Source organism: Macaca nemestrina, chromosome 2 (genome assembly GCF_043159975.1).
Source record: "Macaca nemestrina isolate mMacNem1 chromosome 2, mMacNem.hap1, whole genome shotgun sequence".
Taxonomy (NCBI): Eukaryota; Metazoa; Chordata; class Mammalia; order Primates; family Cercopithecidae; genus Macaca; species Macaca nemestrina.
Genome location: NC_092126.1, coordinates 141265277 through 141291916, shown reverse-complemented (window position 1 = coordinate 141291916; position 26640 = coordinate 141265277). Strand labels below are relative to the sequence as shown.

The 26640-nt window shown below is 36.2% G+C and overlaps 1 protein-coding gene across 13 annotated transcripts in view; it reads right to left on the bottom strand.

The window, feature by feature from the left end:
- The window catches only part of LOC105477607 (contactin 4), a 1037214-nt gene that overhangs the window by 533668 nt on the left and 476906 nt on the right, over positions 1-26640 (bottom strand). The window contains exon 1 of one of the 13 annotated variants that reach the window (XM_071092105.1): positions 18844-19083. The exons of 11 other annotated variants lie outside the window; for them this stretch is intronic. The gene's annotated coding sequence lies outside the window, so the exon portion shown is untranslated. Of the gene's footprint in view, positions 1-18516; positions 18721-18843; positions 19084-26640 lie in introns of those variants that run through there. One more of the 13 variants, XM_071092106.1, reaches the window with a different exon arrangement.

Here is a 26640-nt window from a genome sequence, read left to right as displayed (position 1 = left end):
TTGGGAGGCTGAGGCATGAGAACCGCTTGAACCCAGGAGGCAGAGGTTGCAGTGAGCCGAGATTGTGCCACTGCACTCCAGCCTGGTGACAGAGTGAGACTCTGTCTAAGAAAAAAAAAAAAGAAGAGGAGGAAGAAGAATAGGAAAATAGAGTATATTAGTGAAATAAAGAGGTAAACTGACAATGTATTATATTTGTCAAGCAGTGACAGAGCTGGATTTTATTTATTTTGGCTGAATTCTAAGTAATGCATATCAAGATGAAAATGTTGGAGAGGCAACCTAGAAAGACAAGCTCCTACTGCTCTCAAATCAATGGATTTAATACAAGATTTCTGAAAATCTATACTAGTAACAGCAGAAGGTAATGATTCCACTGCCAGGGAAGAAGTGTGATGATATAGCCCAAGCATCACTTGAGGGAAATCTAAAAAGCACAGCATTTTCACTTTTTTCTTGTCATTGATGAAAATATATCAACTGCAAGGAGCTCCTCTACTGCACTAGGGCCAAGAAAATAGAAGCCTAACTGGAATCAAACCAGCAGCTATTAAAGGATTAAGATTTCAAGATATTCTTGAATATCTTGATATCTATTGTCAGTGATGTCATCATCTTGGTCAATATCATAATCCTCCTCCTCCTCCTCATCATCATCATATGCTGGTCACCATTACCAAGTTACTCAAACAAGAATAAAGACAATCAAGGCAGCTAAAAAGAATATGAATAATTTAGCGTATGCAAAGATCAACCTATCTGTGCAAAAAGGCATATCCCTTAAAACCAACAATGTCTTCTGTCATGTTGATTTCTTGACACATAGGCTATGTCATTTTATTGGCTCTGCTGTTTGTACATAGTATGTAATATATGTATTACAGATCATTTTATATATATATATATATATATATATATATATATATATATATATATTTTCTACTCCATACAAATATCAAAGTCAATAAATATTATCCAGCAATACCATGACTAGGTATATATCTGAAGGAAAGTACATCAGTATTACAAAGAGATGTCTGCACTACCATATTTATTGCAGCACTATTCACAAGAGCCAAGCTATGGAATTGATATAAGTATCCATCAACAGATGAATGGATAAAGAAAACATGTGTATATATACAATGGAATACTATTCAGTCATAAAAAATAATAATATCCTCTCATGTGGGGCAACATGGATGACTCCAGAGGACTTTATATTAAGTCAAATAAGCCAGGCACAGAATGATAAAAATTGCATATTCTCACTCATATGTAGAAGCTAAAAAAAGCTGATCTCCTAGAAGTAGAGAGTAGAGTAGTGGCTTTTAGAGGCTGGGAAGAGTGGGGAGAGCAAAGACAGGGAGAAATTCGTTAAAGGATACAAAATTCCAGGTAGATAGGACAAATCAGTTGTACTGTTCTACAGCACTGTAGGACTACCATAGCTAACAATAATTTATTATATATTTTCAGAAAGTTAGAAGAGAGGATTTTGAATGCTCTCAACACAAAGAAATGATGAATGTTGAGGTGACAGGATAAGCTCATTAACCTAACTTGATCACTATATATTGGATGCACTGAAACCATATTATGAACTATATAAATATGTATAATGATGTCTCAGTGAAAAAAATCAAGAAATAGCTTATCACACTAAAGGTGGAAACAAATTATTATATTGTAGGCTAATGATGGAGTATTAAGAGTTTTTAAAGGTTAATATTAAAACAAAAAACCCTTGGTTCATATTCTACCAGAGAAGTGAAAAAAAATTGTCTCAGTAATACACTTACAGGGCTTTAGCCGCCACCTATAATCTCAATAATGTACTACACTATCTACCTCCTAAAAGTGCTTGTAAAAAATTATGTCGAATACAATGGGTCAGTAAAGCAGTACAATCTCAGACACATCAGTTTTAGTTTTACCTCGGATTTAATTATTTTAATGTCATAGCATGGTTTTCCTAATATCAGTGCTATTTTAGCATCTAGTTGTTTTAATGGGAATGATTTGATCTCTGGTGTATACTGTGTTCATTTTATGGGCCAGTGCATTGAGTGATCATCAGTGTAGCATAACATGGTTGATATTCCTATTTCTTCCACATATTAGATGATATGCAGTCAAAAGCCAATTCCAATAAAATAGAAATAACAATTTCGAATGTAAAATAATAAAATCTTATAGGTTTCCTTTCTGAAATATGACAAAGAATCAAGACTACAACATCCAGGAGTAGATTAGAACATAGGATGTTCTAATATACTATGGTGAAAGGAGGTAGTCCAATCAACATATAAACGTGAATTTGATACATTAATAATTACTCAGTACTGTGAACAAGACGCAACCAATTCAGAGACAAGAGGAGGCCTTGACGTCAATAAAAATCTGAACACCTACTTACCTCACCCCATAGCTGAGGTTGAAAAGTGAAAACTTCAAAGTACATTGATTGTTTTAGAAAGAACACAGAAAAAGCCTATGACCAAATGAAAGAGCATTGAAAACCCAAACCTAAAAATGAAGGGAGACATCAGGAAGGGACATATATCTGAAAAAAAAAGGAAAGCAGAGCTCTTGCATTAGAAAGAGATAGCTTTAGAAAGAATTGAGGGCAGATTTAAAACAGGGAGGATCAAGTATCCAACTGTGGGGGATGTGTCATAAGGACTACCAATAAACTTGTTCTATTTTTGTTGAAGAGCAAGGCTGAAAGACATCTAGGGGCAACTCGCTCTCAGAAGACACACAGAGGACAAAATTATATTTAAATAATAGACAGGTATTTCTATTTAAAGTAATCCTCAGGAAAAGAGGGGATAGGACATAAGCTATGAGCAGATTGAATTCTGGCTATTATGTAAAGAAGGTGTTTTACAGATGAGGCAAAAGCTTTGACCTTTTACACTGCATGCAAAGATAGAACAGGTGGTATGAAGATCCCATCTCCTCAACACATTTCTCATTTCAGATGCTACATCTTGAAAGACATTTCTCCACAGCCACCTAAACTCACACAACAACAACAACAGCAGCAGCAGCAACAGCAATAGCAGCAGCAGCAGCAGCAGCAGCAGCATGCATTTTTCCCTCATTTAGTGCCAGTCCTCAAGAGTAAAATGGCAGCTTTTAACAAAAACTTCTAAGGTGATAGAACAGGGAGCAAAAAGGAAGACAGTGTAAGCAATTAAAACTTCAGAGGACATCCACATAAAAAGATGAAACAGGGCCAAGGCTCTGAGGTCACAGCCCTCAGCTGGAAAACAGTGCCAGAGGACATGTCATGACCAGAAGGAACCCAGAGTTCACATCAACAGTGCATGGTTAAGATCTCTGCTCAACACAGTGTCTCAGAAAAAGCACCAAGTCCAAGTGCACCCACACTGCAGCTGGATGCAACCTCATTCTTAAGGAATGCCAGGACAGGAACAAGGCTTAGGAACAATCAATCTGTCTTCTACATTTTCTGAGGAAGTAGCCAAAGTCCAGAGAGGTTAATGTCACATGTCTGAATTCATAAAGAAAGTCAACAATGAAAACAAGATTCAAATCCAGAGATTTGGGCAGTGATTAAGCAAACCAATTATCAAGGATGGTTCTCATTGCACATATGCTGCTCTGTTAGCAGCTCCAGTAAACTTTAAGACTATGGTTCCCACAATTTTTTTCAGTGAAGTATAATCTCCTTTCCCAACCTGCCTCCCAAGCATGGATATACGCCTATTTATGAAATATTAAATAAAAAAACCTCAGGGAAGATATGAAATGTTTATATCAAAATATTAATGGAATATTTCATGAATATAAGAGAAAGAACGTAAAGTCTGCAATAGTCACAGTTTCAAAAAAGTACATGATTGGTTTACATGTAATAGTTACTCTAAATCCCATATGTATTTTAGTGAATCAAGTTTTTTTTTTAGACTGGAATATATTTATTCTTGGATTCTTTTATCCTAGTTACTATGTAAAAAGTAGTAAGTTTTCACGGTTTTTTTTTTTTTTTGCTTTTATACAACTATATTTCCTTCATTCACAAACTTCCACTTTGATAACTTTGATTTTTAACAATTATAGATACTAGGAATGGCTATGATTTTGGTATTTGTTTTCCAAGCAGGAGAATTTTAGTCATAGGGAAGAATTTGTCCTTTAAATTTGCCATAAAATGTAGGTGAAACTGCAGAAATATCAGCTTCTTTTACTTCTCTTAACTTTAATAACTCTAACAACTTCTGAGTAGTACTCTCAGTTTTCACTAAGAATAAATATGGACAGATAAATGAGAAGGTGGAGAGAAAAAAGATTGTGGGGTGCATGAAGGGCCTGGGAGCTGAGTCATGGGGAGAATCATAGTGCCAGAGATGGGTAAAATGTGTTAGGAGGGTGGGCGGTATTATAAATAGAAACTTACTAAGTATATACGGCACAGTCACACTACCTTTTTGATTCCGTTTTGTCTTGTGCTGGCCCTGATTCAGTCTTAACTGATGTACTGTAAGATGTGTGATAAGACACCCACCTTGTTAAGACCTTTATTTGCAGTAGCAGTGGGGGTGGAGGTATAATGTGAATTTGTCTCCCTGTGACAACGTATGTGTGTGTTTTTGCATGCATGCGCTCACACATGTGTATGTATTAAATGTTTCATCACACTAAAAAGGGAATGGAATAATATTTAATCAACCATTTCCTTCAGTACTCAGTTTATCTGCAATATTCACCTCTACATATACATTTTCAATATTCTTAGAAAGCCAGAATTTGATACTGATTGTGTTCCAGATAATATATTTGCTAGTAATAATACTTACTAAATGGAAAATCTTGGCATCTGTAAAGTTGAAATGAAAGAAAACTGTAGTGACAAGATTCCGCAAAAATGTAAACTACTGTATTTTTATATCTTGTGTTAAATATTGAAGTAACATACACACAAAGGTATGCCAATAACCTACATTTGAAGTAAAATACTTGCTTGCTTGATTTTGGAGCACATTAAATGCAGCTTACATCTATGCCTTTCACAGATATATATGGACTTTAAAATATTTTCAATGGATTAAAATTTACTGATAATATAAACAATATCCAGTCAGTTGTGTTCACACTACCTTTTATGATTCAGGTCAAGGAAGACAATTTTTGCAGAAATATATTAACATCTTTATTTTTTCTCAGAACACTAGTATGTTTATATCCTTTCTCTAGTCTATTTTCAATTGGAAAAAGAAAAGGCAGTCTCCACAGAATACTTGCAAAACATCAAACACACAGGAGTGGTAATCAAATGCAATCCAAACAGCCTTCCACAGTGCATACTGCATGAATATCATCGCTATCTCCCGTGCATTAAATGAGCCTCCCCTCTAATAGGTGTTCTCATCCAGGTCGTCATATTCAATGACACACAGTGAAGATCTAATTCCAACCTGGATATGCTCTAAGTTTTATTATCTTAGTTGGCACTTTCAGGATGAGAAAATACAAGCTCAAAACCTTACTGCATATTCAACCTTTGGATTTTAGAGACTGGTTGACAGTTTCCCTACAGTGTTCTTCTATCTTGCCATTCAAATATGTTAAGCCTCCAAAAGGCTGAGCTGGTATTCGATTAAACTTTTTTTTCCTGTTGTGTTAACTAAACAATTATTCCTCTAATTCAAGTTGCATTTATCATGGTCTTAAGCAGAAATGACACATTCTTTTTTTGCAGAACAAAATTTAACTTCCTGCATAGTATTCATATCCTTAATTCATGGACAGTGTGCCACTACTGAAGACAGAGGAGATGGACAAAAAGTGTTGGGAACATTTATTTTATAGAGACTAAAAAATAGGAGGGATAGTTCATTTGTTTAAATGAGTAAAACTATTCATTGAGAAGCATTTTATTTTATAGCCATTTCCATATTCTCTTTAAATACATCCACTGTATTTCAGTGTTACTAAAATTTAAACATATTCATTAAAATCTTTGGTTCTGACTCATCAAATTCCACTCCTAGGTAAAATGATTCTAGATTATTCACAGGGTCACTATTCACAACAGTCAAAATGTTTAAACAACCTAAATGTCCATCAACTAAATAATGGATAAATAAAATGTAGTATATCTACTATGATGAAATATTATTTGGCCATAAAAAGGAATGAAGTCCTGATGCACATGACAATATGGCTAAACTTTGAAAACAGGATGCCAAGTGAGATAAGCCAGTCACAAAATACTACATATTGTATGATTCTATTTATATAAAACATCCAGACAAGGCACAGAGAAAGAAAATATATCAATGTTGGTCTGGGGAGGGATTGAGGAGAAATGGGAAGTGACTGTGAACAGGTGGGGTTTCACTTTGGGATGACAAATATATTCTAAAATTGATAATGCTGATGGTTATACAATTATTTGAATACACTAAAAACATTGAATTGTACAATTTAAATGTGTTAGTTGTATGGTATAAGAATTATACCATAATTATTCCACTCAAAAAAGCTGTTTAGAAAAAGATTTGGTTGAGAATTTCCCTTAAGGTTTTCCAATCTTTTCAACAATACATTTACAATGGGATTTACAATAGAAATTTCAAATGAGGGGGAATTTTTTTGTGTTTATTTACAAAACAAGGGTTATTTTGATGAAAATTGAAAAAATGAGTCATTCATTTTGATTTCTAAGCACCCAGATGACTACCTATGACAGGTGAGGATTCTGGGTAAAATAAAGCTAAGGAGGCCTCTCCTGGTGATGATGTTTGCACATTTCAGAGAGAATCTGCAGTGTTGTTTACTCTGTTGTCTTCCTGATCTGAAAACCCTTCATACTGACTCTGGACTTTATTACAGAGGGTAACCTTTTGCAAGTTCAAAGTCCAGGTCATGCCCCCTCAGCTCAAATCCAGACTTGAGGTATAAATCTTTCAGAAAAGATCCATCAACACTTGCATCACCAAAGACTCTGACACATGTCACAATAAAGCAACTTTCATTAAGTTACAGCATTGAATGTACCTTCATTTGATGGATTCTGAAAAACTGTTCTATCTTTCCCCATTCCCATGACAGCTGTCATCATGTCACAAATAGAGAAAAAAAATTTTTTAAAGGTCTCTTGCTTTCCCGAGAGTTGTCACCACTAGGAGCAACATAATATGCAATGTTACTAAGGGGAAATCAACAGTGTATAGGAAACTAGAGAATGCATATATTGGAAAAACCCACATTTTACTTTCATAAGCCACAGAATGAAAAATAAAGAAACAAACAAGACTATCTTTCATAATACTCCAGAACATTCCATACAGAGCAGGTCTGTTTTGTCTCCAGTACATACCTCAATTCCTAGGCTCTGGAGAAAGCATCTATTCTAGCCATGACATTCACAATCTTTTACTTCATAGGTTTTTAAATAACTATCCACAAGACTCAGATGTCAGGCAAAGATGTACCAGATCAATTTAGGACAGAAAGCAAACATTTAGGGCATAAAACAGTGTAATACAAAATAAGATGCAAACTTTTCACTTGACAGGTGGATAGAGCTATCAATCTAGTACATTTTATTTTCTGATTTCAAAGAACAATACAGTGAGACAAAGATGAAAGAAAAAGACACCCAAGAAAGAATTCCTTAGTTGGGAAATCTCATGTGGGCTGAATAAGGAATTCCAAATGGTCTTTATCCTTATTACTTGAGTGCTATCTGCGGACCACCAAGACTGACATCATATGGGAGCTAATTAAAAATTCAGAATCTCAAGTCCCAACGAGTCCAAATGAATCAGAATCTGCATTTCCACACACTAATGTTTAAGAAGCACTGTCCAAACCATTTTTCTACTAGTTATCATTACCTAATGTTTGCACTCTTCAGTCACTGAAATAGTACATTTCTTATTATTAATAGCCAATAAGTCAAATTAACATGAGAAAAAATATGTAATACAAGATAACAATACTGCATTGCAAAATTAATTGTAATCCAAAGTTCAAAATATCAGATTTCTCATGTGAGAGCTATGCTAAAGCCTTAATATTGATGTCAGGCTAAAAGATATTCTAAATCAATTGATATTTAAGACTACATCATTTGTTAGAGTCTCTGTGGAAAATGCAACCACCTTGTTAATACTGAGTATAGAGTTTTAACTTTAAAATACTACATCAATTTGAAGTACGTTGCAACTTTGCATAAAAAGGCATGTTTCTAGACTATGGAAGTAAAGTATATTGTACTGGTAATATTATAGTATCTTTCATATTAACTATTCTCTCTCTCTCACACACACACACACACACACACACACACACACACACACTGCTTAGGCAGGCCACATGCCATAAATCAAATGATGTCAGTAGAGGATTTGCCTGCATGATAATGGATAAATAAACCCCTGAGTGCTCCGTGTTTAATTAAAAAGCAGAGTTAGAAGGTTATTGAGCCTGTAGGCTCCAAACAGTAATGATGATTCCTCTCATCTTTTTTTAGGATCACACGGGATCAGGACTACTTTACCAAAGCTTAGAGTCAACTCTCTTTAGTGATAAGCATGACTACTTTTTTGCCTCTGAATGATGTCAGATGCCCCCACAAATCACTCCACAGTGTTCAGCCCTCTGATAGCAGAAAAAAAGACAAAGCTGTCATCTACTCTGTCAATCCCTGTGGCTGGCTACTTCAAAACTTAGGTAAGCTTCTGAGTTACCAAAGGGAAGTCCGAAGGGAGAGAAAAATCAACAGACTTGGGGGAAAGAAATTACAAAGCAGACAGACACTATATATTTTAGTATCAATTTTCTTTTTACACGTTGAAATAAAAATAGTGCACTAAGAGCTCCTTTGTACTTAGTTGCTATAATATTTTCTTCTAAATTATTATCTTTAATAGTAATAGCACTTTGCAGTTGTAAAACATCTTGTTCCAAAAAGCTCAAAATGCTTCCTCACATATTCATTCAACTCTACTTAAGACCATGTCCTAGGGAGGAATGGCTGTACCCTTATCTAGAAGTTATAAATAGGTTTCAAAATAGTCAATTTGGTCAACTCCACCATTTAAAGTAGGCAGAAACAGAAACACCTGAGAAATGAGAGACTTATGCAGGGTGGGGGTAGAGGTCCCTCCTTGTTCACAGAAACAAAATCAAGCAGAGGCCTGCTTCAGTAGCTGGATGGCCTGATTACAAAATCCTATCTTCAAACAAATAAGAGTTTGCCTCAATTACTCAGCTATTCCAGGCCCACATAATTTTGAGTTCACAAAAATATCTGAAAAACTTTTGTGCATCCACTTCATATGGCCTAAATGAGATCAACTTGAATACCACAGAAGTGTGTTCAGCTGGGGAAAACAGCCAACAGAGCGAGAAGTAGTAGTGAAAATAGGGACAAGGCACCTCAGATCCCAATGGTGGCCTGGAGAACACTGCCTTTCCTTTCTGTCACAGATATATACCCTACTAGAATGCACATACTTTCGTAAGGGTAGTAATATATATATTTTTTTGTTCATATTGTTCATTTTCTATCTCTGAACTCTAGAACAAACAGTATGAGGTAAATGGTAGGAATTTAATTAATAATAATTTAAATGAATTAATAAATACAGGCCAGTGGTCCTGAAGATGGGCTCACCTGGTGATTCTGTCAGCTGCACAGGTACGCAAGAAAAATGACTGTGCTTAAACAGCCCAGCACTGTGTTCCTTGTTCCTTTTTCAGATAGAATGTCTAAAATGTCTAGTGGAAAATTAAATAGAATTTAGGCTCTATCTTGTGGTTTTAAAAAAGTATAAATTAGACCATTTTTCTATCCCTCTCATCTGCAGATTTTCTCTATTTGCCCAATTAATCAGTGAGTATCAAAAGTTTTTTTAAAAAAGGAAAAAGGGCTAGGCATGGTGACTCATGCCTGTAATCTTAGCATTTTGGGAGGCAGAGGTAGGTGGATCACCAGAGGTCAGGAGTTCGAGACCAGCCTGGCCAACATTGTGAAACCCCGTCTCTACTAAAAATACAAAAATTAGCAGGGTATGGTAGAAGGTGCTTATAATCCCAGCTACTCAGGAGGCTGAGGCACAAGAATCACTCAGGCCAGGTGGTGGAGGTTGCAGTGAACCAAGATCACAACACTGCACACCAGCCAGCCTGGGCTACAGAGTGAGACTCCATCTTAAAATTAAAAAAAAAAAAAAAAAAAAGGAAGCAATCACCAATCTATCTTTTTCTATGGTAATATAAATCATGACTGGCAACTTTAGGGCCCCAGTTGAAATAAAAATATTAAATATGTTAGTAAAATCAGTAACTACAATATAGTCTATTGACCTGAATTACTTAGGCATAGCAAAATATATATATTGAATTCTGTGCCATTAACTTCAGACTCATATCTGTAATATGATTTCTTAAATCTGATCCTTATAAACTGACAATGAATGAAAAGCCTTGCAGGAATCCTTACATGCTTTACCTCATTCTCTTAGGTTCCTCTCTAAAAGTACACAGGATGGATCGTTAACACATGTTCCCTCTCTTAGGTAGAGTATATGCCACTTCATGTTGTGAACCCACATATTTTCTCCCCAACCAATGAGAGATCCCTCAAATAACTTAGCATAGAAGTTGAAAACTGGATGTTATGAATTCGATAGATGTGTTTAGCTTTCATACATTTTAAAAATAAACAGCAATATTTACAATTTGTGAGATACGGCAACACTGGCCCCACAATCCAACATGGCCACAACACTTAGGAGGAACACTGATGCACTGTTCTTTACAGACCCTGTGGACTCCCTATTGTCTGACAACTGGTCCATCTCACTCTTTGTGGGTTCAGCCTGGTTTCTGCAGGTCTTTGATTCTAGGTTATCTGGCTCCCAATAGAGTTCTAGCTTCATGGTACAGAATCTGAAAAGAAATGCAAGAATGACTTTCTTGCCAGGGAAGGGGCACCCATATGGGGCTCTGGAAATTCTAGATTCCATCCCTAGACAAACTGCAAGAAGGCCATTCTGTCTTGGGTAAGCCTCTGGACCTACTGGTAGAGGAACAGACAAGACAATCTGTAGATCATGTCCAGGCCTAAAATTCCATAATCGAATGACACCATTTACCTTGTTGTCTAGGGTGTCATCCTTAGACACACAGGAAATAACTTATGGCAAGGTCACTTGTGAGGGATGGCAGAAGAGGCCTTATCAGAATATGCCACTTTGGCAAAAGGATTATTTTAAGCTAAAGACACCTGAAACATAGTTGGTACGAGGAGGGCAAGATGATCTTCCCTTTTCATTGTCAAAGCAGGAGGTAAAACTCCCATGTGAAAGATGTCTTCTCTCAACCAGGATAAAAGAAACAATCTTATCACCAGAGACAGGGAGTCAAAACCAAGGGAATTCCATACAAACAGATCTTGTTAAAATAACTCTTATTTTTCTTTAGTTGCCCCATATATTTTAGTTATTTTCCCACAATTGCCTGTCTTTGTTCAACCTAATATAGAAGCACTTAGGTTTTGCCACTTCCTTGGGTCTTCCTAAATGTGAAACGTCTGTATGCTTTTCTCCTATTAGTCTGCTTTATGTAGATTTAAGTCTCAGGCCCACAGGCAAAGTTTTACCTTCCCTAAACTTCCACATCATCATCACAAGTTCTGTTACATTCAAGAATCACTTCCAAAATTGCTTATCAAAACTTCTTAAATTTTATCCATTTAGCTATGGGCTAAACAATTCTATCTGTAAAACTATATGTTTTATTTACTAGTTATATAGTTTTTATCTTTAACATATCTATTAAAAATTTCTGAGTACTCTGAGATTATCAAACGTTCTACCAGAGGTATTTACTTCACACTCTGAGAAAACTCTACGATGCTCAAAGTTCACCAAAACAGATACGTTAGAGGAATTGTCAGAGCCTTAACCAGACTTTCAGACATGTTCCTAATTTTATTTTCTAGATTATTTTGAGACTGAAGACTGTCATGTGCAACATCAGGAATGTTTCTCAAGTGAAATAGTTCAATCTATCACTTTGCATGAACATTCTGAGTATTACTGATGTATTATGAAAATGATTTGGAAAAAAATCCTATTATAACCAATGTATCCTTTAGTCACAGACCTTGATGAACATTAAAGGTTTGCAAAGAGCTTACCTTAATTGTGTGCGTGCGCACGTGCACACACACACACACATTAGCCTAAGAAAGAAACTGTTTTCCTTCTAATAATTTAGGTAAAAAAGTTTAAAAGTAAAGCCATTTTTAAAGCTTTCACATCTCTTAAATGTACTCACATGCCACAAAAGGTACTTTCAACAAGAAATATAATACTACAAGAGAGGTTAACAACAGCAATCAACTGAATACCCTTGTGGATTCCTGCAGGGAGAGTTAGGGGAGGGGGACTCTAGGGAAAGGACTGTGTCAGTCTAAATCTGTTGCTATTCTTCTCTCTAAGCACAAAGCCAGACAGCTGGATAGAAGTAGGAGTCACACACCTTAAATTACCAGATTCACACTTAACACACACATCATAAAGATGCCAGAGACCATGTTTGAACACATGATTTGTTCTCTTCTGAGAGATGGTGGTTTTCACCCCTGGAGTCAAGCATTATGCCTGTGTGTGAACAGCTTTACCCATCTAAAAGGCACACACATATACAATGAATTCTAACCAGCGAGGAGGCAAAGTTCTTGCAAATGACTGTGTTTAATTAGTGGTATGACTCATTGAGTCCATGTCCATCAGACAAGGTTATTTGTCTAAATGCTTGGAAGACCTAAATATATTACTGTGGATAAAGTGCTGGGTAAAGGAAAAGTGAAGTGAAATGACTTCAAGAAGTCATTCAGTATTGCATGGCATTACACCCTACAGTAAGAACTTCTTTACTCTCTGAAAGGTTGAAGTGATTTAATAAAATCAACCTCCTCAAACTCAGTCTTCTCACACCATCTCCTAGGACTATTTGGGGTAATATAGATCATTGGAGGGAGGAGTGGTGGATCAGAAACACAGACATTGGGAGAAGGATCAAGGTAATTTACTAGCAGCCTGTAAAAACTGCTATACAGATTCCATAAATACATGTTCATCAATATCTACTGAACTAAATGGAATATCCCCACTAACTACTTCAGAAACCCTCACTGAAATAAGACACAGAAATAACTATAAGAAATAACTACGGTGCCACAACACCCACTTCATTTAAGATAATTACATTTTTAAAGTGTGTCAGCCAGTAGAGTCAAATCCAACAGTGCTCATTTTTCTCTCTCTCTTCACTGATCCAAATTTCTTAATTATTTCACAGTAACTTAGATATACCTATGCCAAATATTTTTGAATTAGTCCCAATGCCCTTACACTTGATATAGTTCACTCACTCACCACAATTTTCCTTTGAAGAATGAAACCACATCTCTTCCAACCACAATACAGTCATTCCTCTACTTCCTTATTTACATTTTTTTGTTGTTGTTGCTTGCTTGCAGGGCACTCAAATTTCTATCCACTGATATAGGGTTTCCTTCTGGCAAGCATTAAATCTGTCTCTTTTAGTCCCCTTTGCCAAATGCCTGGCATAGTCAGTTTCTCTAAATTCTGTCATATCTTCAGAATGTATAGCTCTGCATTTTATATCTAACCATAAGAAACACTTTATTCCTTTGCAGCTCCTTGTGACGTGTTCCTCTCAACTTTAAATCACCCCATTTCTCCCTAAAAACATAGAGAAATTTCATGCGAAAATGCAGACGGACTTCCATTCTTACTTTGGAATAGAGGTGAAGACATGAAGCCATGTACAAGCTCTGGAGTCATGTCTATGTCTAATTTACTTTACCTTTTTAACTATACAATAAAAAAGGCTGATAAGCCACTGGAGCTATTAACTAAGTAATATTGAATTGAACATCTCAAGTCAACGGAGGTACTAGATTAAAACCAAAAGCAATGTCCTTGAAGCTGCTTGGCAACTTTATAATCAAGGATTTGAGAGCCACAAATTATTAAATATTATCTGTCAGTATTATATAGTTTGCATTGAAATAGTTCCTAAGTACAAAATCATTTTGGTCATAGATGGATACAGGACGATAAAACAAATTATTTCACATTATGGATTCTACTTACAACAGGCCTGCTGCCTAAAAAGCCAGGATATCTACTCAGTTTTATGAGATCTGGAAAATTAATTTTATACTCTGCATTGAATATATATATATATATATATACACACACACACACATACATGCATCAAATATAGTTTACAAGTTCAATAAGAAATAACATTAATATTCAAACTCCAGAATAGTAAGACACATACAGAGACCTCCCAATAATAAAAATGGAGAGAAAAATGAATATTTCAACATTTAAAAGCTGTCATAACACTACCCTGATCTGAAATAAGATGAGCCCATCCAAGCTATTACTGTCATCAAATGGCCGCTTATCATCCATCTTGGAGTACACTTGACGTTAAAAAATATTTATAAGTGTGTGTGTATATATATATATAGTCAATTGTACAGTAAAATATTAGTCTGTAAATTTTTGTGCCATTCCATCTATTCTGTCTAATAGTGGAAGAAACAAAAAGCACTACAATCCTTGTCCTATAAGGATAAATTCTGAAATTAATTTAGCTTTTTCCAGTATCTACAGTAAAGATACTTGAATGAAGTGTATTCACAATTTGGTTTGAGTATATCAAGAAGCACTCATTAGTGATGGGTTTAGTGACTTCATCATCTGTTGTTTTCAATTAAGAGGACTTATCTAGTGATAAACAATCCTAAGATTATAAGAAATGTATCATTAAAAAAAACTTTCCATCAAATATTTTTATCTCATGTTTTACAAAGTTGCTTACTTGATTATGTGGATAGGTATCTGTTAATAAAATGATGTATGCCTTTTATTTTTCCATACTGTTGGACAAGACAATTTCTTATGAAAAATCAAATCATTCAGTGAACGTATTTTCTCTTTTTAAAAATCAAGCTCTTTAATATCCTGCTACCTTGAAATGGGCTATCGTTTGTGAACTTGTTTTATTTTTAAATTAAATATTGTTAGCTTAATACATTAAGATGAATCCTTCACCTTAATCACCTTCAATTCAGAATATAAGATTAATAACACTCTTATTTTAAAAATTAACATGGGCAATCTATACACACTTACATATGCAGCATAACTTTCAGGGTCCCTGCTGCACATACATGCCTAAAACTAAGTAATTCTAAGACATAACAGAGCAGTATATCAGTAAGTAATTGACACTTCAATGAACTATCATCAGAGAAAATAGCAAACAGGTTATGCAAATGAGCAGACAATCCCAACCTTGTTTCTAAAGTCATACTTGACTTGAGGACAATTCACTGATGAAAAAGGGAGAGCGGGAGGCAGAGGGAGAGGGGAATAGGGAACAGGACAGACAGGGAGAAGGAGAGGTGTAGAAAGAAAAAGAGGGAGGGGGTAGCAGAAGATGGAGGGAAGGGAAGGAAGAAAAAGGGAGGAAGAAAGAAAGAGAAATGAAGGAAGAAAAAATGAAAACATCCTAGTGAAATATTGCTTAAAATGACAGTTATGTCACGTCGCCCTGTCCCTAGGCAATTTGAAGGACGTTCCAAGCATGAGTGCCCAGTTAGAATAAAGTGTCATGAGTTCATAACTTTCTTAACCTAGGAAGGATCACAGAAATCATACTTCAGTTTACTGGAGGCTATTGAGGCACAGAGAGGTAAAGCACCTTGTAGAGTTGCACAGCATCTTAAAGGAGGTTAACTCAAGCTTTCACTGTTACTAGAGATAACCAATGGAGTATACTTTGACAAAGCATAGTTAAGGCTTGCTAACATTTAAAATCATCCAACATTATTACAGTTACTAAATTAATTATTTTTCATTCAGCCATATTCATTCAGCCTTTTTTTTTTTTTTTTTTTTTTTTTTTTTTTTTTTTTTTTAAGACGGAGTTTCACTATGTTACCCAGGCTGGCCTCAAACTCCTAGGCTCAACCTATCCTCCATCCTCAGCCTCCCTGGTAGCTGGGATTACAGGCCTGTGACACCACACCCAGCTCATATTCACTTTTTAACTTGTCATCATGGAGATAGTTCACAGAACTGCATTCCTTGCTTCACAGTGGCTACCCTAAGCTGTTAAGGAGGGTTAGGGTATGATTTGTGTGCAGAGGTCCTGCTTCCAAATGCTGCTGAGGATGTTATAAAGTCCTCTTTGTGCTTAACCCAGCAGCTCTGGGGTCAAACAAAACAGTCTGCCAAGGATCCAAAACAAAGAATGCAAGGGGATGTAACTCTCTGATGATATATCCCAATTTACAAAATTCTTTCCACTTTGCTCAACCCCAGGGCTTTCTAGGAACTAAAGAGCTGGTAGGACACAAATTGTCCATAATGTTGCTGGGTAGATTTTTACGCGTGCAAACACATACAGAGATACACTACCTTTACATATACAATTCAAGACTTTTCCTTTATTCTCTTTCATAGCACTTTAAATGTATTTTGAAGATCAAATTGTTATGGCTTTACAAGTACCTCTTCCAAGGTATATGTAACACCCATCTGGCTTCCCGATCTGTCAAGAGGCCACATACCCTAAACTAACTCCTGGAGCATTCAATCCATTTTCCTGCAGATTAAGCACAAACAACTAGGGAGACAGTGTCCCAATTTTATAAAATTATCTAAACATTCCGAAAGTAATAGAAGCAAACTATAAATCTTGCAAATAACCTCTCTGAGCTTTGTGGTGACTGGCTACAAAAATGTTTAACATTGTAAGGTATGAGTTGAAATTTCTATATATTTGAATGGAAAATAAAAATCAAATTTAACTACATTGGGAAGATACTCCTCTACAGAAGGCAATAGTTTCTGCTAAATACAAATAAAGGGGTTGAGCAAAAAAAAAAAAAAAAGAAAGAAAGAAAGAAGAAGAATTTAAAACTCAAAAGAACACAGTATTTACTCAATCGAGTAGATACAAATTAAGCATTTGTTTAAAAAAAAAATCACTGGACCTTAACTAGCCCTATTTCTGTTCTTGTCACCCTCTTAAAACAAGATCACATCTTGCACAAGATCATATACTTGCAGTAGTCAGTAAAACACTAACAATTATTTAAAAATATAGCTAAGGGTTTACCAGGAATCATCACTCACAAAAGTCAGTTCAGTTTTGTAAGAAGGCATGAGGCTAGCCTTTTGTTTAGGGATGATATAGCCATCAAAACCACTTGCCGTTACTTCAGATTTCATTAGCAGACCTTTTCGCAGACTTACTTTTTTCCAGAGAACCGATTACTTGGCAAGGACAGCCCTGGGACTGTTTGCTACTCAGAGGTACCAGAGTCCATCTTTTGCTTCAATTTAGCAGATGTTAAGCATTCTGCACTGGTTTGTGATCATTTTCCCTCCAAATCTCAAGCTCTGAAAATGCCTGTGCTTATGTAGACAACCATCTATTTTGAGTCTTCTCTCTCTTGCACAGTTCCTCTCAACCAAATCTAATGAGAACATACTCTGTCCTCACCAGTGAGATGCTTTCATACTTCACAGCCTGTGGTTCTTCTCTGCCTTGAGACTTACTGCCTACTCAGGGAAATTGTATTTCCTACTCTGGAAATTATGGGATCGTCAGGCTCCATGGTCTCAAGCTCAGTGTGGAAACTTCAATTCCCCTTTTCAGGTATTAATGATTTTAAGTTCATTTTGGTTCACATTAGCTCTGGCCACAGGTGCATACTGTTCAAGCCACTTTTATTCAAATTCAATTTTTACAACAGCTCAAATATTCTACTTTCAATCCAAAAAGAAAAGTGTGATTTATGTTTAGGTTAGGGAAACAGAAAAATCCACAAATCCCTTTCCACGGTGATAACAATCTTTAATTTCACTAAGGCATTGATCATTTGAAAGACATCACACAAATATTATTAACAATATTAAATTCTAATGGCATTTTTACAATGAATTTATGTTGCATGAATAACAAATATTAATTTGATAGATGGTATTGGAGGATACATAAAAAGATAAATGAACCAAATTTAAAGTGTTTTTTTTTTTAATTCACATTACTTCTTAAAAAGTGGTGCATTCAAAAGCAATAAGTGGCTAAACACAGACTCTTATTTATATACTGCCTCTTAAAAAAGGAGATATACAGTTTATACTTGCAAATATTCCTAATAGTTATCTTGCCCACCTCCATGGCAAAGTTCCTAAACAGCATGCAACTGAAAAACAAGAGAAACTTTTTGGTTTTTGCCTTTCTTAGTGGCAGCAGAGAACAGCAAAATAAACTATTAAATTTAAATTCTGGAAATAGAGACACTTCTTTTATACAGGCATGCATATAAGACTATCTCTCTCTCTCTCTCTCTCTCTCTCTCTCTCTCTATATATATATATATATATATATATATGTTTTACTTACATTTTTCTTGCAATGGCCAGAGGTACAGAAGAAGATAAATATATGCTCTAATCATCCTGGCACCAAAGATAATGCAACCACGCTCCCAAATTAAAAACAAAGCCAATAATTTCTAACTTCTATAAAAGCATTCTGAAAGGCTCCTATTTCCTTGTATGAATCAATTATATAAGATTTAACAGAAACAGCAAGCTCTAAACAGATTACACTCTATCTCACCAGCTTGATTCAACAAAGAGCAATGGAACAGAAAATCAAATGCAGCTTGCAAAGTCACATTCACATGGAGCTGTAGGGAAAAAGAGGGGGGGAAAACCTGGTACTTACAGACTGTAAAGTAAAATGTCCCAGTTTCGCTTTACATGTTATAGCAAATCAAACAGAGATTTCAGCTCTCAGCAAGTCCCTGCTTCCACTACACTGATCATCCACGCAGAACAGGCCCTTATGGATTGCTTAGGCAGCTGGGAGATAATGGGACCATATTCTCAGCTGGGACTAGAGATGCTGAACTGCTCTCCGCTGCGCGCTGCATGGCTCTCCGCCAGCATTAATCAAGGAGGACCCAGCTTCCTGGCTGTGTTCCCCAAAGGATCGACATAATTAGCACATGAATCAAAGACACACACTGGGAGAATCACACACATCTCTAACTGGCTCTCCTCACATCGAACCTGATTAGGAAATCAAGTTGGTTCTCCGATCAAATGTGTTCAACCTTTCAAAAATACAGAGGCTCACACAGCTGTTTACAGATTTTGGGGGAGGGGTGGAGATTAAGGCTTCTTTCCCAATGGGCAATTTATGTAATTCCTCAACTACAGAATATAATTACACTGGTTGTTCGGTACATACGGTGGGTTTGCCCTGTGATTTGGTTTGTCTGTTAGGGATTCTCAGCAGCTCCCAGGAAGGTTATGGGCAGCAGCATCATCACATCTATGGATTTTATGCGACATGCATGTGTATGTTCTTTTCAGAGTTAGTCTTTTGGGAGACCGGCTGAACTAAAGCTGGTGTTTATGGGAGTGTTTTACGTTTCCCAAGTCCTGCCTCTTCATTGAGTACTAGAAGTCCAGGGCATTCAAAGCAAAAGGGTTTGGCATGGCACACTTAGGACATCTAGTATTCTAAAAGTAACTGGTGATGTGGATTCCATTTGCATAACTAAGAACACTCTTCCTTACTCTGTCTGCATCATGGTGCAGTCAGGGGTTATAAACTAGTAGCCTGTGGACATGCTTGGTTTGGCAAGACAGATTTGAGAATTTGAATGTGAACATTTTTAAACAGAACATGTGTTCTGCACTTTATCAAAACGTTGCCACACACGCTTTTGCCTAGATATGCTACCTGCTGGCCCCCGAAGACATTTGTTTATGTAAATTTGACCTTAGTTAAGCAAGTCTGGGTTATGGATATAAAACATTCCATTTTAGAAAAAGGGAGACTCAGCTCCTGTGTCACTCATGAAAAGGCTGTGATTAAGGCACCCGTGTGATCATTTAAAGTCCACCACAGGCAAAGCAGCCAGTAGTTAAGGAGCCTGTATGATAAAGAAGGGGGAACATTAAGGGAGTCAGAAATCTGAGTTCTAATCCTCATCTTGCTGCAACAAACAAACAGGTGGTCTACACCTTTGTGAGTCTTAGTTTTCTTTTCTGTACAATAAGGGCTTTGTTTATTTGCAGACCTCTGAGAAGCCTTACAATGTGACATTCTATTATTGTCCTAAGATCTAGAAAACAGACCTTCATTAAAAAGGTGCTTATACCTCATAATAGCACTGGGGTAATGGGAATGAAATAAAGTCATGCTTTTTTGACTGGCACAAATTTGGGGATAGAGGGTCTTTATTACCTTTGGGGGCCGGCGATCAACTGGCTGCTAATGAGCTCTTTCAGAAAACTTGAAACATCATGGTCAGTAAATGTGAGTAAATTTTAAATGTGTGGGAAAAAAAGACAGCTTAGGCAGGAAATGGTCTTATTTAGTTGTACACAAACTGTGTCTACCTGATAGTAAAACACCTGGGTGAAGAACCAAAAATCCAATCAGAATGTTTTGTCTTCATGGTGCCAATCAGAAGAGCTCTGGGATTTTGTGGGGAAAGAGTCTTTATATTTAATGTGGATTTCTCCATCTTACTTTCTTTCATCCCTACTATCCAAAGGTAGAGAAAGGTGAGGCTTCTCTTCACATGGTCAGTTATGTTATCTTTTGTGAAAAAATGTGTATCACTGAGGTCAAGACCACCCAAACTATGTTAGGGTTTTAATTGTCTTAGGGAATAAAAGCAAAATGGATCAACACTTTCATGATGCCTTACTCAATAGCTAGTAAAGTATCTCCCCCAAAAGATACATGATTGGGTAAAAGATGTGCACTACCAAACCCTTCTGTGCCAATTATCAACTCAATTATCCCCAAAACAGATACATGCCCTCGAATAGGTTTATTATCAATAGTTAATGGTAATAATATGCAAAGTGGGGTACAAAGAAACAAGGCAATTATACATTTTTGAAATTTTACTAAAAAAAAAAAAAGAAATTTTACTAAACTTTTGAGTAATTTTGTGTTGGTTCAACATGTTTTTTAACTACTTTCAACCCAATTTCTGTAAGGTAACCAGTTTCTTTTATTCTTCAGATATTGTTACATTTGGCAAAACTTGTAAAACGACTGGCACAAATTTCATGTTTGTTATTTTTATGAGGTGCATTATTATTGAGACTTTAGCACATCTACTTCACGCAGCTCACGTGAGGTGCTGACAAAAATAGGTTAATTAAATAGCAATTGTGCATCTCAGTTATATTAGCAAACATATTGCTGAAGCAAATGAAAAGAGGAGCAAATTAAAATACTAAAGTGTTTATTCAGTGGTACAGCTGAAATAAATAGTTTAATTGGTTTTAAGTTCTATTCAATCCCTGTTTGCCTGGTAATTACTTTGATTAATCTTTGATTATGGTATGTAATAGATTCACTTTGGCATCATGTGATTTGCACTTGTTTATAATGATAGGTGTTAATTACTAACTAAAAATTTCACAACTTCCATCAATTCTTCATACATTTCTCGCCAGAGATACATGATTTAAAATATGAAGTGTTTATAATAAAATCCTAAATCTGGGAAATGCCTGATTTTTCTTTTTTTCATTAAAGGGAATAGTCAACATTAAAGTACAAACAAAGAGAAGGAAAAAAGAGACCAACATGACTAATTACTACAAACAAAATAAATGGTCTTCTCAAAGACAGTAGAACCTGCTATTTTACCTCAGAATATATTTTAGAAGCCAAAATACATAGAGATTGTTTTAGACTTGGTATTGAAACAGCAAGAACCGGCATCTCTTTGGAACTGTGAAGAGTCTGCAATTTTAACAACACTCTTGTCAAGGCTAATAAGAACCTGGGGGATGGGCTCCTGAGGTCTCTTTCTGGCCATTACACAAGATTCACCAAGTTAAATACAGCTCTGAACCTCAGCAAATCTAGGGGCAGAATGAAAGTTATGGGAACAATTTCCCATCAGTTTGAGGCTTAATCAATATTTTTAAATGCTTTGGAGTCTTCAGCAATAAGTCTCCAGATGTGCACACAACTGTTCATTGCTTCTTCTTGAAAGTGTTTTCCCATTCCTTGCATCTCTCACTAAAAGTCAGAGTCAAAAGCTGAGACAACTGTGACATTTCTCCAGCTGGGAACAAAATTTCAAAAGGGATGGTTCAGAAATTGCTGCCCAGGGCACCTACTGGAATGATAATCTATGCAGCAATGATTGAACCTTCTTTTCCAACCAAAAGCAATGGAGCCAGTAATAAAATATTCAAGAAGTAAGCCATAAGTATGGATGCACATAAGAAAGTATGTGGCCATATTAATTTTCCAGGAGGTAATCAGATTCTAATAACAATGACCCAGAGACCAGGGTCATGAAATTAAAACAGTCTGTGGAGAAAATAGCCCATTTAAATAATTATGTCAATATGACATCAAATTGACCTATGAGCTAGATAAAAGGGTGCAATATGCCTTGATATTCATCTGCCACTAACTGCTCAGAAATTTGTAGCCACTATTAGCAAAAAATTTGAGGGTGTTTGTATGTGGAGAGGGAGAAGCAAAGAGAGAGAGAACAAATTGTTTTATGAGTGTTACTTCTCATTTACTTTTTGGGGTAGAACTGACTTATCCTTATTTTAATGGCTAAAAAAACATAAGCCAATTTTCTTTTTTATTTTATAATTTTTTTTTTTAGACAAAGTCTCTCACTGTTGCCTGGACTGGAGTGCAGTGGTACGATCTCGACTAACTGCAACCTCCACCTCCCGGGTTCAAGTGATTCTCCTGCCTCAGTCTCCCAAGTAGCTGGGATTACAGGTGCCCGCCACCATGGCTGGCTAATTTTTTGTATTTTTAGTATAAATGGGGTTTCACTATGTTGGCCAGGTTGGTCTCAAACTCCTGACCTTTTGATTCGCCCACATCGGCCTCCCAGAGTGCTGGGATTACAGTTATGAGCCACCACACCCAGCCAACACAAGACAATTTTCTTGTCATCCAAGAAGAGAACAAAAATCCTTTTCCTCAGAAGATTCTGATTTCCCTTCCAACAAAAACAGACAGTTTAAAAAAAAAAAAAAAACCCTGATTTTTGGTCGTTACAACTTAGGGCAGGGGTTGCTACTGGCTGTTATCATCCTACGAAGCACAGGACAGCCCCCACAGCAAAGAATTATCTAGCTCAATATGTTACCAGTGCCATGTTGAAGATACCCTGACCCAAGGGAAGTATGATGGGGTTCTTATAGTTGCAATAATGAAGAACTGAGTGCTGAGATTAAAACCGACTAAGCATAAATGTTGTTGCTCTACATATAGCTGCAGTAGCTGTACTAAACTGTTTTGTCTTGGAAGTTATTTTAGACGTTTCAGTATGCTTTCACAAAAATTACTACATTCAGCACAATGAGCTAGTTCAAAAGCCAAGAATGTCCTATAACTCCAAGTCTATCAATGCAAAACCAAACATGAGCCTCAGAACAAATGACTGGAGGCATGATCACTAAATAAAAACGTCAAAGCCCTCTCTCCTCACTACATTATGCCTCAGAAAACCAAGTATCACTACAAAAAAAAATCTCATTCCAGCCTCTCCTGCGCTCCCTCTCCTGTCTCCCACCTCGAAATGCACACAATTCATAGGCAAAGTGAGCTGCATGTACTTCCAAATATCCATTTTCCTTCTATCTCTATGATTGTCCCTAAATAGATGGGCAACATTTTGCATGTTCTGCTATCAGGATTCTGATCTTACTCCTGAAATAGATACAGTTTTAATACAGAGTTGGGATGCAAACATGCTTAAATTCATGAACTTTCATTAGGAAATCCGTTGTTAGACTGCTTTTGTTTACTCATTCAACAAATATTTATTGAGCACCTACTAACTCACCATCAATTTAAATTTTTGGAGGAAGAAATTGAATCTCTCAGCATCTGCTTCCCTTATAGACTTCTATATATTTATATTGTATCCCCTATATCATTCTGTTTGGCTCAGAAAAACTTTAGTGCATTCTCATCATCCACTAAGGTCATTATTATTTATAATCGGCTTTTTCACTAATGTGGTGCTCCACGGACTCTTCGGCTCTGGTACTGAGCTCTTTTGTCGGCTCCAGGGAGTGTAGGCACTAGGTAGATGGCAGGGGCTTTTCATTTTATTCTTTGGCATCCCTTCCATCAACTACAAAAAGCCTTCTTTAGGCTTTTACATGAGAGGAGTCACAGCTAACCTTTGTTTCTTAAAGGGAAAGTGTTTCTCCTTAGATCCGGTGCAGATGGAACAAAATAAGAAGGAAGGTGTCCACATGAGGAAAACTGGCAGAAACAAAGCTAAATCTAAAATGTTCTATATTTGTTAAGATTACCATAGTGTTACATTAGAAAAAAAAAAAAGGAGTGTCTGTTTAAAATGGGCAAAACCTGTCCTTACATATATTTTATGGAGTGAAAAGAGGAAAAAGATGCCTGCTTTTCTTCCTACATGCTTTCAGAAAATGGGTTAATGTTTTTTCCCCAACTGATTCCCAGATACAGACGAAAGGCTTAATTTTAGAACACACGTAAATCAGAGCGTAAAGCAGAGTTCAAGTTTCTCTTTAAGTAGAGATTTTAAAAGCTCTTTTCAAGGAAACCTGAAAAAATTCATACCCTTCTACCTTCTTTTATCTATATGATGTAGTAACATTGCAAACAAATGTCAAATATAGGGAAATCAACCTTTAATTCTGAGAATATGAAATTAATGTAATCTTGGTGACACAGCCACATAATCACATGTAATTTTAAAGTACATGGCCACCCTTATGCTAACGGATATATTTATCTAGGTCTTTGCAATTTTTAAGCAGTTTGCAAATTTACAACAGGCTGGTATAAATTAAAGTAAATGTATAAACTTTGAAACTGTTGGACAGGATTGGTCTAAAATAATACATAAGATGTAATTAACTTTGGATAAGACTATAGAATATTCCATTTGAACTTGATCATCTGGATCCCCATTTCCCCTTAATTTTTTTTTTGAAAAATTTCAAACTTACAGAAAAGTTGAAAGAATGGCACAATTAATACCCATATGCCTTTGACCTACAACCAATATAAATATTTTGATATCTGCTTTTTGTTTTTACTCTCTGCCTCTGATCTTCCCCTCCTTCCTTCTCTCTCTGTAATACTCATTTTTAGAAAGTCATTTGAGGGAAAATAGCAGACATCATGACACTCTGTCAGTAAATAATTCTTCCAAGAATACACCAAATAAAGCTTCTCCGGAAAGACCACAACATTCATCTCCATAACCACAATACAATGAATCAATTCAAGAAATTCAGCAGTGCCACAAAACTACCATTCACCACATGGTCTATACTCAAATTTTCCAAATCGACCCAATAACATCCTTCACAGCTGGGTGGGTTCTTGTTTGGTTTGTTCCCTGTTTCTGTGACCCAAGACCGAATCAAGGATCACGCAGTGCTTTCCTGTGGTCACACCTTCCTTTTGTAGAGAACAGTCCCCCAACTTTCTGTTGTCTCGTATCACATTGACATTTTTGAAGAGCCCATGCCCATTATTTTACAGAATGTAATTCAATTTGAAGTTTTCTGGTTGCTTTTTTTGTGATTAATTCAAGTGTTTTGAAGAATACTACATAGAGGAGGAAGGTATGGTCAGTTTGTCCTGTTGTTGATGGTATTGTTTGATCACAATATTTGTCTGTTATTTAAATGGAAAGGTATCATTTTACTTTCGTAACTTGTCAATAATATTTGGAAGCTACTTTGAGATTGCATGTAGTTTTCTCCAAGAGCATGTCACTCAGTAGTTTTAGCATACATTGATGAACGCTGATTGAATCATTTTTATAAGAATGGTTAGAAAATACCCAGATATTGTTAAACTTCAGTAATCTGTACAACTCATCTCTCAATTTCTTTTCTTAAAGGGTCCCACCCCCTCACTCAACCCTCTCACACAACATGAGAAGTGGTGGCAACAGAAGCCATTCAGGAAATACTAGGCTTCTCAACTTTTCTCAGAAACAGAAGCCAATGGCAACTAATCAAGCTAGTCACAAAAGCTATATGATCCAGAAAACATGAAGATGGTAGAAAACTGTGAACTTCACTTCTTCTTGAAAGGAAGAGGGAAACTGTCAGGATAAACCTGGAAAATCAGTCTTCTCATTAATAATGTCTTAAACTTAAAACGAGACATCCCTCTTCATATCTACTAGTGCTAAAAATACTACACTTCTCAGATTAGGGTCACTTTTGACTTCTGCAGAATGCACTCTCTATTAAGGAAGCAGAGAGCTCCTTCCAGACACTTTACTTGTACCATTTATTGATCTCTAAACTGTTCTATTTTGTTGTAGCATTTTTCACCTGGAAATAAATAAAAAAATGAAAAGCTTTAGTTGAAATCCACTCTCCACACTGATATCAAAGCTCCCATTTCAAAACAGAGATCTAAACACACAATCCTCCTTTTAAAAATCCTTCAATGGATTCCTCTCAGCTACCTGATAAAGCCAAATAT